Raw genomic sequence first — 14,442 nt, 5'->3', positions numbered from 1 at the left:
CTATTGATATAAGCAGTAACATATTACATCATTTCTGGTTGTTATTTATTTTCTCAAAACTATTATTGATCTACATGTTAATTTACTGTTAATATCTAGTGACTTTCTGCTGTAACATGTTTCTATCTACACTTTTGTTAAAAGGTAATAAATATGTATTCTTCTCTTGTTTGGAAACTTGACATTAGTTTTGGCCGATACTACAAATGTGGGTAACGATCCAATAGTTACAGGGGCAGTATCATCATACCAATGATAATACTGATACTTACATTTTTCAAGATCATTAAATGATTGCATTTTTAATCACAATTAAAATAAGACAAAAACACACAATGCTTGGGTAACAATAGCAATTAAGTAATTTAATTATTTCCTAATATTGGCTTTGATTTAAAATCATTTCGCGTTTGTCTTTAGGGTCCTCCTACGTCCAGGGACTTATTTTCTGAGTTTGTAAACAATAACAAAAATTACAAAATATCTTTCTGATACTAAAAAAATCAATCTAACCACTGTAGTATCGACCAAATAAGGATATGATACTTGGTATCGGCAATGTCGATATTTGTATTGATCTGCCCAGCATTGTTTACCTTCAAAAGCTCTAGCTTCGGGTTAGCAGTTAAAATATCCTCCTACTGTGTAGTGTAGCATGTGTAGCTATTCCTAGTCCTCCAGTGATAATGCTACTTTTCGCCTTGGAGGCGAGGATTACTGACTTAGAAGCGGCTTTGCACTGTTAAAGTCCCAAGTTAACGATAGTCACAAACACACTAGGTGTGGTGAAATTATCCTCTGCATTTGACCCATCCCCATGTTCACCCCCTGGGAGGTGAGGGGAGCAGTGAGCAGCAGCGGTGGCCGTGCTCGGGAATCATTTGGTGATTCAACCCCCAATTCCAACCTTTGATGCGGAGTGCTAATGGGTCCATTTTTATAGTCTTTGGTATGACTAGGCCGGGGTTTGAACTCACAACCTTCCAGTCTCAGGGCGGACACTCTAACCACAAGGCCACTGAGCAGGGATGTTAGATGCTAGCTAGAATGCAACAGTGCGTTGAGGACGGGTTCTTTCGCTCGTTGCTGATAGTATTAAAAATCTTCTATTTCGCGCAACCCTAGTCTCTATGATGCTAAAATTAAAACACATTCAAAACATACAGTACAAAGATAAACAGTATTAAATGTAAAATTACAATGTTTAAGTGCCAAAGGCGATATTCTAAAGGCAAATTTACCTTGTACATTACAGAATTACATAAAACAATTGATAAAATATAAACTGCTCAAAAAAAAGGGGGACACACATAAACAACAGGATGTAACGTCGAGTCCATCACACTTTTGTGAAATAAAAACTGTCCATTTTGGAAGAAACACTGATTGACAATGAATTTCACATGCTCAAACACCAAGTTACCTAGCTACACACCAGAGGTGTGGACTCGAGTCACATGACTTGGACTCGAGTCAGACTCGAGTCCTGAATTTGATGACTTTAGACTCGACTTGACAAAATGTAAAGAGACTTGCAACTCGACTTAGACTTTAACATCAATGACTTGTGAGTTCACTTGGACTTGAGCCTTTTGACTTGACAAGACTTGCTACTTTCCCCAAAACCCAAAGATTAAAAAGTTATTCAGGAGCGCTCCGTATCTTTCATTGTGTGCGTGTGTGTCTGTCAGCGTGTGTGCTGCCTGTCAGTACAACATCCAATCAAATTAGATCCACGTTGTTTTCATCCCACAGCATTCATCCAATCAAATTGCAGGACAACCAACGAAGAAGAGCTGTCTAACAACGCGCCAGTGAGGAAAAATTATGCCAAAGATAGCTTCGTTCGGGTATTAAAACTACGAGTTGGTCAACAAAAAACTAATTGCAGTATGCAAAACATGCGGTTCGAATATTACAGACGGAGACGCAACAACTTCCAACTTCGTTCGACATTTGAAGTTGCACGAAGAACGGTAAGTTTTGAATGTAAGCTAACGTTTATTGGCTAAGTAACGTAACTTTGATTTGCTGTGTAGTTAAATCAGTGAGGCTGTAAACTCACTGCTAACGTTAAAACCATAGACATCTTCTAAGTAGACGCAGCATAGACCGCTACTGTCTACTGGCGCTGACGAGACGTGGGGCCGCCATCTTAGAGTGGTGATCCGCTCCACTCAGTGCAATTCATTTGGCAGGAGCAACGACCTGTCAGCGCATTTAATTCATTTTACCTCACTGAATACCACTGATTTTCACGCGTTTTTTTGTCATACGTGTAGCTATGATAAAGGACACATGTTTTACGTGTTTTATTATTCATAGTTTGCTTAACAGTAATATAATATTGTTGTACGCTATAAGTGACCAGACGTCCGAGATCAAAACTGGGAATATAATCCCAGAGAAGGGGGGAAAAAACGGTCAACTATTTTTAAATTCAAGAAACAATATGATTAGGTTATATATAAATGCGTATAACCTACATAAACAATGTATGAATACATTAGATATTTATATACATACTTGCCAACCTTGAGACCTCCGATTTCGGGAGGTGGGCCGTGGTTGGGGGGGCGTGGTTGTGGGCGTGGTTAAGAGGGGAGGAGTATATTTACAGCTAGAATTCACCAAGTCAAGCATTTCATATATATATATATATATATATATATATATATATATATATATATATGTATATATATATATATATATATGTATATGTATATATTTATATATTTATATATATATATATATATATATATATATATATATATAAATATATATATATATATATATATATATATATATATATATATATATATATATAAGAAATACTCAAGTATTTCATATATATATATATATTAATATATATATATATATATATATATATGTATGTGTACTTGACTTTCAGTGAATATATATATATATTTATTTTATTTTATATATATATATATATAGTATAGCAGTTGTGCACTGCACTCTCTAAAAGCCGTAGATGTTATTGTCACATATGCATGTACAGTAGATGGCAGTATTGTCCTGTTTAAGAGTGTCACAACATTGCTGTTTACGGCAGACAAACTGCTTTACGATAGACGAAAACGTGACTGCTGTTGTTGTGTGTTGTTACCGCGCTGGGAGGACGATAATGAAACTGCCTAACAATAAACCCACATAAGAAACCAAGAACTCGCCCTCGATCATTCTACAGTTATAACGTGATTGGGCAGGCACGCTGTTTATATTGTGGGAAAGCGGACGTGAGAACAGGCTGTTGACACGTCACTCAGGTCCGCATGGAGCTGGAGCCCCCTCCAGCTCCGCCTGAATTCCGGGAGATTTTCGGGAGAAAATTTGTCCCGGGAGGTTTTCGGGACATGTCTCCCGGCTGGCCTGGGAACGCTTCGGGATCCCCCGTGAGGAGCTGGACGAAGTGGCTGGGGAGAGGGAAGTCTGGGCTTCCCTGCTTAGGCTGCTGCCCCCGCGACCCGACCTCGGATAAGCGGAAGAAGATGGATGGATGGATGGATGGATGGGTTTTCGGGAGAGGCGCTGAATTTCGGGAGTCTCCCGGAAAATCCGGGAGGGTTGGCAAGTATGTCTATATATCTTATAGACTGTATCTCTGTTGCTGCAGCAGCAGAGAGTTTATTCTGTCTTGACACTTTGAATTGATATTTTGTTTTCCATTCTTCCCTTAAATGATAATGTTTACAGTGATTGTTTATATGTATTTTTTATGTATGTTGCTTTGGATAAAAGCGTCTGCCAAATACTTAAATATAAACATATATAAACACCTGAAAGTCTTTATATCAGCTAAAACCACCAATCTGTTTCACTGGATTCAGAATAAAACCAAATTCTGTCTTACCCAACAATGTTAGTATTTGAATATTGTTACTTGAAGTCTTATTCCTGGTTACAATTATACTATTAAGAAAGTATTGTCTTATACTTTTCCTAAAATGAGAATGCATCAAAATCAGTGGCGGCTGGTGAATTTTGTTTTAGGTGGGGCTGAAAGTTTGTAAACCAAACCCCTGTAGGGGCGTCATCCTCCCCCAGAAGATTTCTTTGTGATTTTCACATACAAATATTGAAGATCTTTGATCCTTCTCAACTCTGTGGTAATATTATTTTCACAAAATACAACCAGTTAATGTTAAATCTTACTTGTGAAAAGTAATCCCCCGATTCCTATTTTCAACAGTCCGCTCATTTGAGCAGGAAAATCCTGAACACCAGCCCATCTTTGTTTTCTACCTGTCAACTGTCAGTTTAGGCTGCTAGCCGGCTCCTCATCACCATTTCAAGATGGCGGCCGAATTTCTCGCGTAACAGCAGCCAATGCTGTGTCTACTTATAAGATGTCTATGGTTATAACGTCATTGCAAACACGGCAATCTGCTGCGTCCACTGCAGTTCGCTACCTTATTCATACTTTTTGTCAAGTGATTTTTTTTAAGCAGGGTTGCATGAGGTACCTACACATAACGTTACATTAGTCAATGTATCACACACAGTAACGTATCGTTAGACGGCGGTCAGCAGCACCGCATATTTTAGCCACCTACAAAAAGACAAACATAGTCAAATAAAGGTCAGTTAAAATGTATACTATATTAAGAATATGTGTACATATTGCCTAGGGCACTGACATCTAAAAAGTACAACTCTGTTCATTGTTATGTTCATGTATTTGTTATGTTTTTCATGTGTACACACACATAAACACACATACAGTATGAGATGAGATCAATGAGATAAGGTAAGAACAGGATAGAAACTGCTGTGGAACTAGTTACAATCCAATATGACATGGAAATACAATGTTAACACTTTTGTGCAAATAAGTACAGTTGCACTTGTTTTTTCGAATGTATTTATTCTGTAAAAGAATGAGTTAAATGTTTAAAATTACTGGTTAATAGTGCTATTATGAAGTGCAATGTCAGCATTATTTTTTTCCCTGCAATTTCAAATGCACTTGTTTTAATAAATAAATACAGCGTTTTAAAAGCATACACAATCTGTGTAAATATATTAGTCTGTCGGGACTTGAAAGGACTCGAAACTCAAAATGCAGGACTTGGGACTTGACTTGAGACTTTCCAGTCTTGACATTTGACTTGACTCGGGACTTGCCTGTCTTGACTCGGGACTTGACTCGGGACTTGAGGGCAAAGACTTGAGACTTACTTATGACTTGCAAAACAATGACTTGGTCCCACCTCTGTTTTTGATGACTATTTTCTTAAATTTAATGAATATCATTCACTTCTTTTTCTCAGCACTGTCCTTTAACTCAAAGACCGAATGTTGTGGTCAGATCTTGCGTTGTTCACTGTGACATTCGCTACGCCAATTAGCGGTGGGCAGGCTGGTAACCTGAACAACTTTTACAAGTTATGTAGATCAGGCAGATGTACCTAATGAAGTGGCCGGGGAGTGAATGTCCAAGTGGTTGATAGGACCTCTCATCTTCATGCTCTTGCTGACATTCATCAATACCCACTTAAAGAAACTGACACATACAGGAGAGCTTTACAAGCCTTTAGTACACGAGATAATGAATAGACAAACTGCTATTTTTTATCACACAGCAGTCCGTCTGTGATCATAAACCCACGCAGCAGTTCATAAATGCATGAGATGTTCACTCCATCTTTGTTTTACCTTGCCAATCAATCACCCACAAAGCGTGCCGCAGTCGAATCGCTGGACGCTCGTCGAAGAAGCGCAGACGTTAGTTGGCAAATATGACCTTATTGATCGGCCCTCGGATGTGACCGTGATGGTAATCGTCTTCTCTTGGTTCGCACTGGTGTTTAATCCCGGTGTTTACGAAGAAAGGAGCGTTCAGTCAAGGAGAAAGCCTAGCAGGATATATCACACATTGCCCGTTGACACACACACACACACACACACACACACACACACACACACACACACACACACACACACACACACACACACACACACACACACACACACAATCACACACACACACACGCACACACATAATCACACACAGCAGGCTATAGAAGTAATACAATATCTTCAAGCCAGTGCAATAAAATCCAATAATGAAAGAGCACTAACACAATCAGACTTAGTGGTACAGTATGTGGCCCAAAGTAATACTCCTCAATTATTCATGGCTTTATAAGTCGTTGGACATTCACTCAAAGGACACTTCAATAGGCACTCCTGCTTGATCTATCCATCCCTCCATTTTCTACCGCTTATTCCCTTCGGGGTCGCGGGGGGCGCTGGAGCCTATCTCAGCTACAATCGGGCGGAAGGCGTGGTACACCCTGGACAAGTCGCCACCTCATCGCAGGGCCAACACAGATAGACAGACAACATTCACACTCATATTCACACACTAGGGCCAATTTAGTGTTGCCAATCAACCTATCCCCAGGTGCTGCTTGATCTAATGACGCAAAATATAAGATCACAATGTCAGCTTTGGTGGACACGGTCCTACAGTACAAAGTGTAAAAAAAAAAGGTTTGTTCAAGTGAAGTTAGTCCAACAGAGACCAATAGTGGGTATGAAAAACACTAATCTATTTATTATTAACCGTCTGGAATGGATTTATGCTGTCTTTAAGTTGAAGTGGAGTTATAATTTTGTTGGCTACAATAGTTCATGATGCCCAGCTAACGACACAGTAAGTTGAATGATGCGGACATACTTTATAACACGCTTCTGCCTTGGAGACTTTGGGCCTGATTTTCTGTACTGAGATCGCTAAACAGTGTGTGCCAACAATGAAATAGCGTGTATTATTAGTGGCCGTGTTGCATGTGAGCTACTAACACTGCATGTGTTTTTTTTCCGTGAAAATAAATTAAAGTAATATAATGAATGTATGAATCAATATATTGGGTAATATACTGTTTTTGGGAGGGTTCTAATCTTTTTTATGGCTGTTAAATAGAGGCAACACAGACATCAGCGTGGATCTACATTAGCTTTATTTTTCAACTCACTTCAGTAAACAACTTACGCAATGTACGTAACATGTAAGCAAATATGCCACAGCGTCAATTCTGGTCCTTCCAACAATTGCTATTTCTTCTTAATCAAAATTGATATTCATATATTACATATAGCTAATTATTAAAATTCCGCCATCAAAAAAAGACTTTGTTCACCGAAACCTCCGCTGGTTGGCGGGTTGCGTCTTTCCCCGCATACACGAATGACGTAGCTCGCACAAACCTGACGAAAAAATTGCATTCTGGTCACATTCCTGTTTAGACTGAAGTCACATTTGAAAAGATCAGATTCCTATCGAATTGGCCTGAATCTGATGCGAAAAGATCAGATTTAAAGCGTTAAGACTGGCAAAAAAATACGATCTTTGTAACTTCAGGGTCAGAATTTGTGTGCAGTGTAAACAGGGGCAGCAATTATTATCAAGGTTTAGGTCAGGCTGATTACAAAATTATATAATAATCAAATATACTACATTAGAAGGGACTAACAAAAATGTATTAAAATACAATTACATAGTGCTAAAAATAAATACATTCTAAACCAAATTAATAATAAACAATAAATATGTTTCTTAAATAAACTGTCGATAAAATTTAAGTACAAACGAAAATACTAAAGTCATAATTGTGGCGCTTCAGAAACGTATCTATGGCTTTACTCCAGACTTCTTCTATTTGTTTGATATTGTCATCACTGCCACAAGTGGTGGAAAAGTGTATTACAACTGAGTACCACTGCGGCCCATACTGACCAGCAGCTAAGAAACAGATATTTTTAGGTGGCACTCTTGGAGGCGCTTGTGGCCCACTCCTTTGGTTAAGAAACAATGCTCTAAAGTACATCCAAGATCCACTTCCATAGTATCGTGTCTTGGGACGTTGCTGAAATGTGAGGTCCGTGAGCACTTTTGGGAGAGAATGCATTTAGGATGTAATCAATTTTGCTGGCTAACAAGAAAGTACATTCATATTTAATGCATTAATAATGACTTTTATATGATTTTATTGTAGGTTTGATATATTGCGTTCTATTATTTAGGCTTTGCACGCCATATTCGTAGATAGCAAGAAGATCAGTCGTCCAGTGGTGATCAATACACGACCGTCTGCAAGCAACATGAAAAAATGTTCTTGACGGTCTCACGACGCCCTATGATACTTTCTCTCTGCAGAGGATACTAAACACTTGCCATAGCGACCACATCAGGGCTAAAAGAGATTAAGCACCTCGGTGGTTGGGCGCAACACTACGTTTCCCAAAAAGGTGAAGGGGCAGATAATGCGTTGGTGGAAAATCACTAACACTTTTTCAATCATTTGTGTCCTCTTTGGCTTTTTTATAAAGCCAATAACATTTTGCAGTAAGCGTTGCAGGTCAGAAAGGACGCTAAAAATAAATCTGTTTAAAATACGCAAATGATAACGTCTATGCATTCACTTCGGTCCCTTTGAGACACACCGCTAAATCCAATTCTAAATTAACACACTTGAGCTTGCTCTTATCTTCAGCAATTTCCACAGACTGCCCACAAAGAAGAAAATGAGAAAATTAACACTTTGGAAGAACTACAAACTGCCAGAGACATCTTTAATATTGGCTCACAATGCGTGTTTTCTTTACGTGTCATTGAAATGAACTGTTTATGGCTGATAAATGTTTGCACAATTTCCATCAGTCGTGCGAGACACTGTATGGCAGAATGTTTTGAACTCTTATTTCCACGGCAGTGTCATATTGAGCAGTATAATGTGGACATATCAAATTCAAGTTAATGCTGGTAAAAACATTAGGGGTGCCCTGATCTAATGTTGAAATCGGATATTGGTCCAATATCAGCAAAAAAAAATATTGGATTGGCTCAGCTTGTATTTAAAATGTCAGATATAAGCGCTCTGATAAAAGCAGCTGGATTCGTACCAGGAACCCTGAAGTTTCTGGACAGCCGAGCTATCATCTGAGCCAAGCCGTTCAAGACCTACTGTACTTCTGTCTTAGAAAAATTCTTTTTTTTTTTTTTAAATTAAGGCTTAGTCAGAATCCTCCATTAGGGATGTGTATCGTTAGGATTTTACTGTTACTAATACCAATATCAATACCAGTAACCACTTATCGGTACTATATGTAAAAAATATTTTTTTTATTAGCATTTTATTAGCCCAAGAGGTCTCCAACATCATGTAACACCTCACATCAGGGAAGTATTTTATCAACACCTGCTTTTTTAAGTCGTGAAGAAATCAACTATGTTTCCAGTGCAAGGTGCAATGCAGTTATGTCATCATCTTGAAAAAAACACACAGATCCATCACTGTGTTTCTATTCATTACAATAACTCAGCTGGAAATCAAATTTACTGTATGTATGGCATTCATGTGTAGAGTACAGGTATTTTACATAATACATCATGTCAAATGTATCCTATTGATCAACCAATCAATTAGCATGCATTTAAGTAAGGTGTGTTTTGATGCCACGCAAACGCAGCGTGATGAATTGATGATAGACGGAGCAACTTTATGGATTATTACATTAATTCAATTTTTCTTTTTTTTTAAAGTGGATTATTAATGGCCTGTGGATCACTGGATCGCTAGGATGACGATTGATGATAGCGGTGGTTGTGAGCAATGCGCTTTCTCTTCAAACTGACACTAACCCTTATTGACTTTGAGGAACTTTTGAGGAGCTGATTATCAGATTATCCCCATGTCTTTTTTATGTGTGGGGGTGGAACCTGAAGTGAATGTGACAGAGTGTCATAATTATATGATAAAAGAATATAGGTATCATTTGTCCACATTCTGGACGACCCATTTACTCGGTACTCGATATACATCCCATTTCCTACTCTTTATTTTCTTCTGATGATCTTTCCGGCCGTTCTTCAATTGAGGTCCCAGAGCGACAATTGGGAAGTCCCTCCAGGATTTGACATGTCTTTTTTGTGATTGTCACAGCCTAAAATGCCTGTATTGGTAGAATTTTTTTTAATTGTCAAATTACTGTACTTGTTAAGTTACTTATAACTACTAATAGTAATGATGAATTATAATTACAGAAATAAACTCCACCAGTAGCTTTATTATTGTTTGTTGTCTGCTCTGCTGTTCTCAAGATGCATACATTTTCCCGTGTATGTTTTACACTTTATAGTGTCCATCTCAAACATTCATTTATGTTCCAACACATTTATCCCCATTTGTGAACTGTTGAGAGCAATCTATAGCGCACATTTTTGTTGGTAAATGAGAGGCATTGAGAGAATATTATCAAACTTTAACGTCTCTAACATGTGAATGCTGCCTCTTTGCAAATGCAAATATGTTACAAATTGCTTTACCCTGGATAAATAAAGGTTAAATAAGAATATAAATACGTGTTAACTAGGGAGAGAAGATGAATTTTTGTGGCTAAATGTTTATATAGTACATTACCTAGGGGGCTTAACGCAATGGGCAAGGAACCAGAAGGTCTAAGCTGCACAGCAATTGTCCCGTTTGATCCATAATGAGTTGATCTGTTGTTACATTTTGCTGTCCCCACTACACAAGAAACAAACAATCAGTTAACGTACGCAATTAAGCGCCTCTCAGAGACAACTTTGATTGGCTAAAAAAAGGAGGTTAATTAACCAAAATGTGCAGGTAAATTGCGGACAATCGACAAGTTTGCGAGTCTGTGGTTGAATTTGAGCGTTTGCGACATCAAGAATTCCGGGAGGGACTGATTGGGGGGCTTTCTGGAGAGGAATGCATTAAAAGACAAAAAATAATCCATAAAATCAGAACGCGCAGAATGCTCACTCTTGTATGGTCCTCTGGCAAGCGTAGTAAAACTCGATTTGTGGACGCGATCACTCCTCGTGTGAGTTGGAGAATGCTAGCCACCAGAATCAATCGGCTGTTGCTGTGAATGAATGAGATTGTGATTTGTACATGCAGCCTTATTTTTTATTAATCTGGCATCTCTTAGACCAGGGGTGTCAAACTCATTTTAACTCAGGTGCCGCATGGAGGAAAATCTATTCCCAAGTGGGCCGAAATGGTAAAATCATGGCATGATTACTTAAAAATAAAGACAACTCCAGGTTGTTTTCTTTGTTTTCCTTTGGCCAAAAATAGAACAAGCACATTCTGAAAACGTACAAATCACAAATAACCCTCTGGACAAACCACTTCAAGTTTGTTGAAAATTCTGAGGAAATTGATGCAGTTTCAAAAACACAATGAGCTTAGACTTTGTCTCAGTGTATCTACAAAGCCAGGATTAAACTTTAAATCACAGTCTTTCTGGAATTGAACAAAAAACACAACATGTAAACTCTTCTAGGTATCAAATACCTCCTTTGTCATGTCCACGTATCAATCCAGTGCTAACTCAACAAACCGTAAGAAACAGAGGTAAAAAACTATTCAGAAGGGTTTTTGACAGACATTATGGGGGAGCAAGGGTGCCAAATAACGATGTGTTCGAAGCAGAAGACATAAAACGGCAGGTTTTAAGTTTCATTTGGGTCGCTTTACTTTGTCCCTCTTGCTAGTCCTAACAGAATTGCTATTGTGAGATCCAGTGGACACATTGAGAACAGCAGGTTTTTTCATTAAAAAAAATGCAGCTCATTTTAATACTTGGCAAACTCATCACGCGGGCTGGATAAAACCTGCCGTAGGTTTGACACCCCTGTCTTAGACACTAATATAATGATAATAGGACAGTGTTTTGGCTATTAGCTCCTATTAGATATGATGCTTGATGATCTATCAATGCTATAGCAGAGCAGCTCTCAGCAAGTCAAGTTAAGACCACATTAAGGAAACATCTCCAGCAATTTGCTGAGCATCGGTGCGGAGAGGACACAGATGACACACTACAAAGATTTCACCACAGGCGTCACACCGCTCAGTGTCTGCATGGGTCTTCTCCATGAAGGCGGATCCATCCTGACATTTTGCCACATTGTGTCCAAAAGAAACAGCAACAAGGGAGAGGGAGGGTGTAGGGAATTGGAGGGGTGGGGTGGGGGTGGGGTGTGGGGGGTACAACCGGTGGAACTGAGACGATGGCGCTCTTCTTTTTTGAGGTCAGTGTCTCGGGCAGACAAAGATGGAAGGACATCTTGCTAAAAATAGCCTACATATGGGTTGATAATGGAGTGATTTCACATGAGAAGGAGCACCAATGTGAGCGTGCTGCAACATGCATCCTCCTCATCATGTATTCTACTACTGGCGCCTCAACGCCCCAAATGCATGTCCCAGTCAAGGGGGGGGGGGGCACACACACGGTGACAGAGTAAGACGTCTCTCCATGTTTAACAATCATTTGCCTAATTAAAACATGCCCATGCTCATCCAACACACTGAATTACACGTCATGCAGCATCAGGAGCCACTGGCACCTCATCCGTCCACCATGTTTTAATGGCCCCGGCGTGGCACACATCCGTCAAGCCTATAATCAAAGCCTCTTGTTTTAAAACACCGCTGTGGCGTTACGATGCAAATCATCTGCTATCAAGTGAGATCTGACCGGCTTTATCCAACCACACACATAAGACCCCCCCACCCCCCTCACACACACACACACACACACACACACAGCACCCACCAGCAAAAGGGATTTAACACAATCGGTTAAATACATATATATACATGAATATATATTTAAATCGAATCACACTAACCTCCGTCGATGTTAATTCCTCTCCCGTGCTGCTACACAGACGGCATCCCGTCGCCTCCATTCAGCCCAGCAGCCTCCTTCAGCATCCTGCGCTGTCATTGGTCCTCCCCTGCACGCCAGCATCATCATCATCACTACCGCAAGCGGCAGCTGCATGCGCGGGAGGCGGGGTCCCACTTCTGCATCATCTCGAATAAAATGCACGAACTTCTGGGAGACAAACGTGTACAACTAGTGTGGATTTCTATTGAATGAAGTCGAATGCGTCTGCCCCAGATCTCGTCTCCCAGGCAGCGCGTCTTCGTGATGCTTTGCAGTTTGTACGCAACACCCCCCAACATGTCGTTTACAGATGGCTATTGTGAAGCTTTCCACACACTATTAAGGCATGGAAACTGGGAAACTGCTAATACCGGTAAAGGAGCAAGGAGTTGCAATCGCCTTTCAGTCTAAACTCGGGGTTTTAAAATAAATGGAGTCACTTCTTTCTTGGTCGACCTGGTCCACTTTAATCCGTAAAATCACGCTTAAATGAATTGAAAAATATATATATTGAAAAGGCAAACGTTACTGGCGGGAAGACTCGAACATTTCAACCCCATAAAGGTAAAAGTTATGTTTTTATCGTCTTGTTTGTTGAATGTAGGAAAACTACGAGGAACCGAATATAACTATTAATCCCATTTTTATGTTGGCACCCGATACAATGTTACCTGTTTGACACAACATTTGATCTAAAACTTGTTAGGAAGAGTCCGTTGCAGTTTTGTTGTCTACCCTAACGCAGGGAAGTTTAATTTGGATTATAAACAATCCCAAGGTATTCTTTTTCTTCTTCTTCTTTTGTTTAATGGCGGTTGGCAAGCAACTTTTTGGTGTGCATTACCGCCCCCTACTGAAATGGAGTGTGGACCGAGGTGGATCCCTAATCTAAATTATTTTATTTTACCCGGTCTATGTATATAATGCTTTATAAACTACATGTTCTGAGTGCAATCCTAAAATATATTCCATTACTAACCTAACCCTTTCATTTGCTAACTTATTTCCCAGTATTTCCCTTTCTCTATTGTATTTCCTACAATGTATTAAAACATGTCCTGTCTGATGGCAACAGTCACACAGTCCTGTATTATGTTCCCTTATCAATTTCAATGAACTATTTAGATATGCATGTCCTAATCTCATTCTAGTAATAATGTATTCTTCCTCCCTATTTCTATTGCCTCCTCTCATTACACCTACTGTGGTTAATCTCCATGTTTACTTCTGTTTTAGTGCTTGCTTGTTTTGCGTATCTATCTGCTAACTCATTGATTGATTGATTGATTGATTGATTATTGATTGAAACTTTTATTAGTAGATTGTACAGTACAGTACATATTCCGTACAATTGACCACTAAATAATAACACCCGAATAAGTTTTTCAACTTGTTTAAGTCGGGGTCCACGTTAATCAATTCATTGCCCACAACTCCTACATGAGCAGGAACTCAAAGACATTTTACCACAGATCCCGCTTTATTTATTCTGCAGATTGCCTGAAGTATTTGATAAACTAAATCTTGTCTTGTTTCTGACGCTATGGTTTTTATGCTCATCAATGCACTGCACACGACTGCTTTCTTTGCTTTATTTTCCTCTATCCAATTAACTGCCATACAAATTGCGACCAATTCCCCCGTAAAAACAGATACCTTATCACTTATTCTTTTATTTAATACTATATTTCCTCGTGGGATAAC

The 14,442-nt window shown here is 39.1% G+C and overlaps 1 protein-coding gene across 5 annotated transcripts in view; it reads right to left on the bottom strand.

Moving 5' to 3' along the window:
* Positions 1–13,510, bottom strand: part of erc2 (ELKS/RAB6-interacting/CAST family member 2) — an 87,065-nt gene extending 73,555 nt beyond the window's left edge. For all 5 annotated transcript variants that reach the window (XM_061932553.2, XM_061932557.2, XM_061932555.2 and 2 more), the window contains exon 1: positions 12,698–13,510. The gene's annotated coding sequence lies outside the window, so the exon portion shown is untranslated. The remainder of the gene's footprint in view (positions 1–12,697) is intronic.
* Positions 13,511–14,442: the final 932 nt, after the last annotated feature.

This window comes from Nerophis lumbriciformis, linkage group LG38, assembly GCF_033978685.3.
Source record: "Nerophis lumbriciformis linkage group LG38, RoL_Nlum_v2.1, whole genome shotgun sequence".
Lineage (NCBI taxonomy): Eukaryota > Metazoa > Chordata > Actinopteri > Syngnathiformes > Syngnathidae > Nerophis > Nerophis lumbriciformis.
Note: the sequence above shows the minus strand (reverse complement) of the source record. Positions and strands in the feature narration are given on the sequence as shown.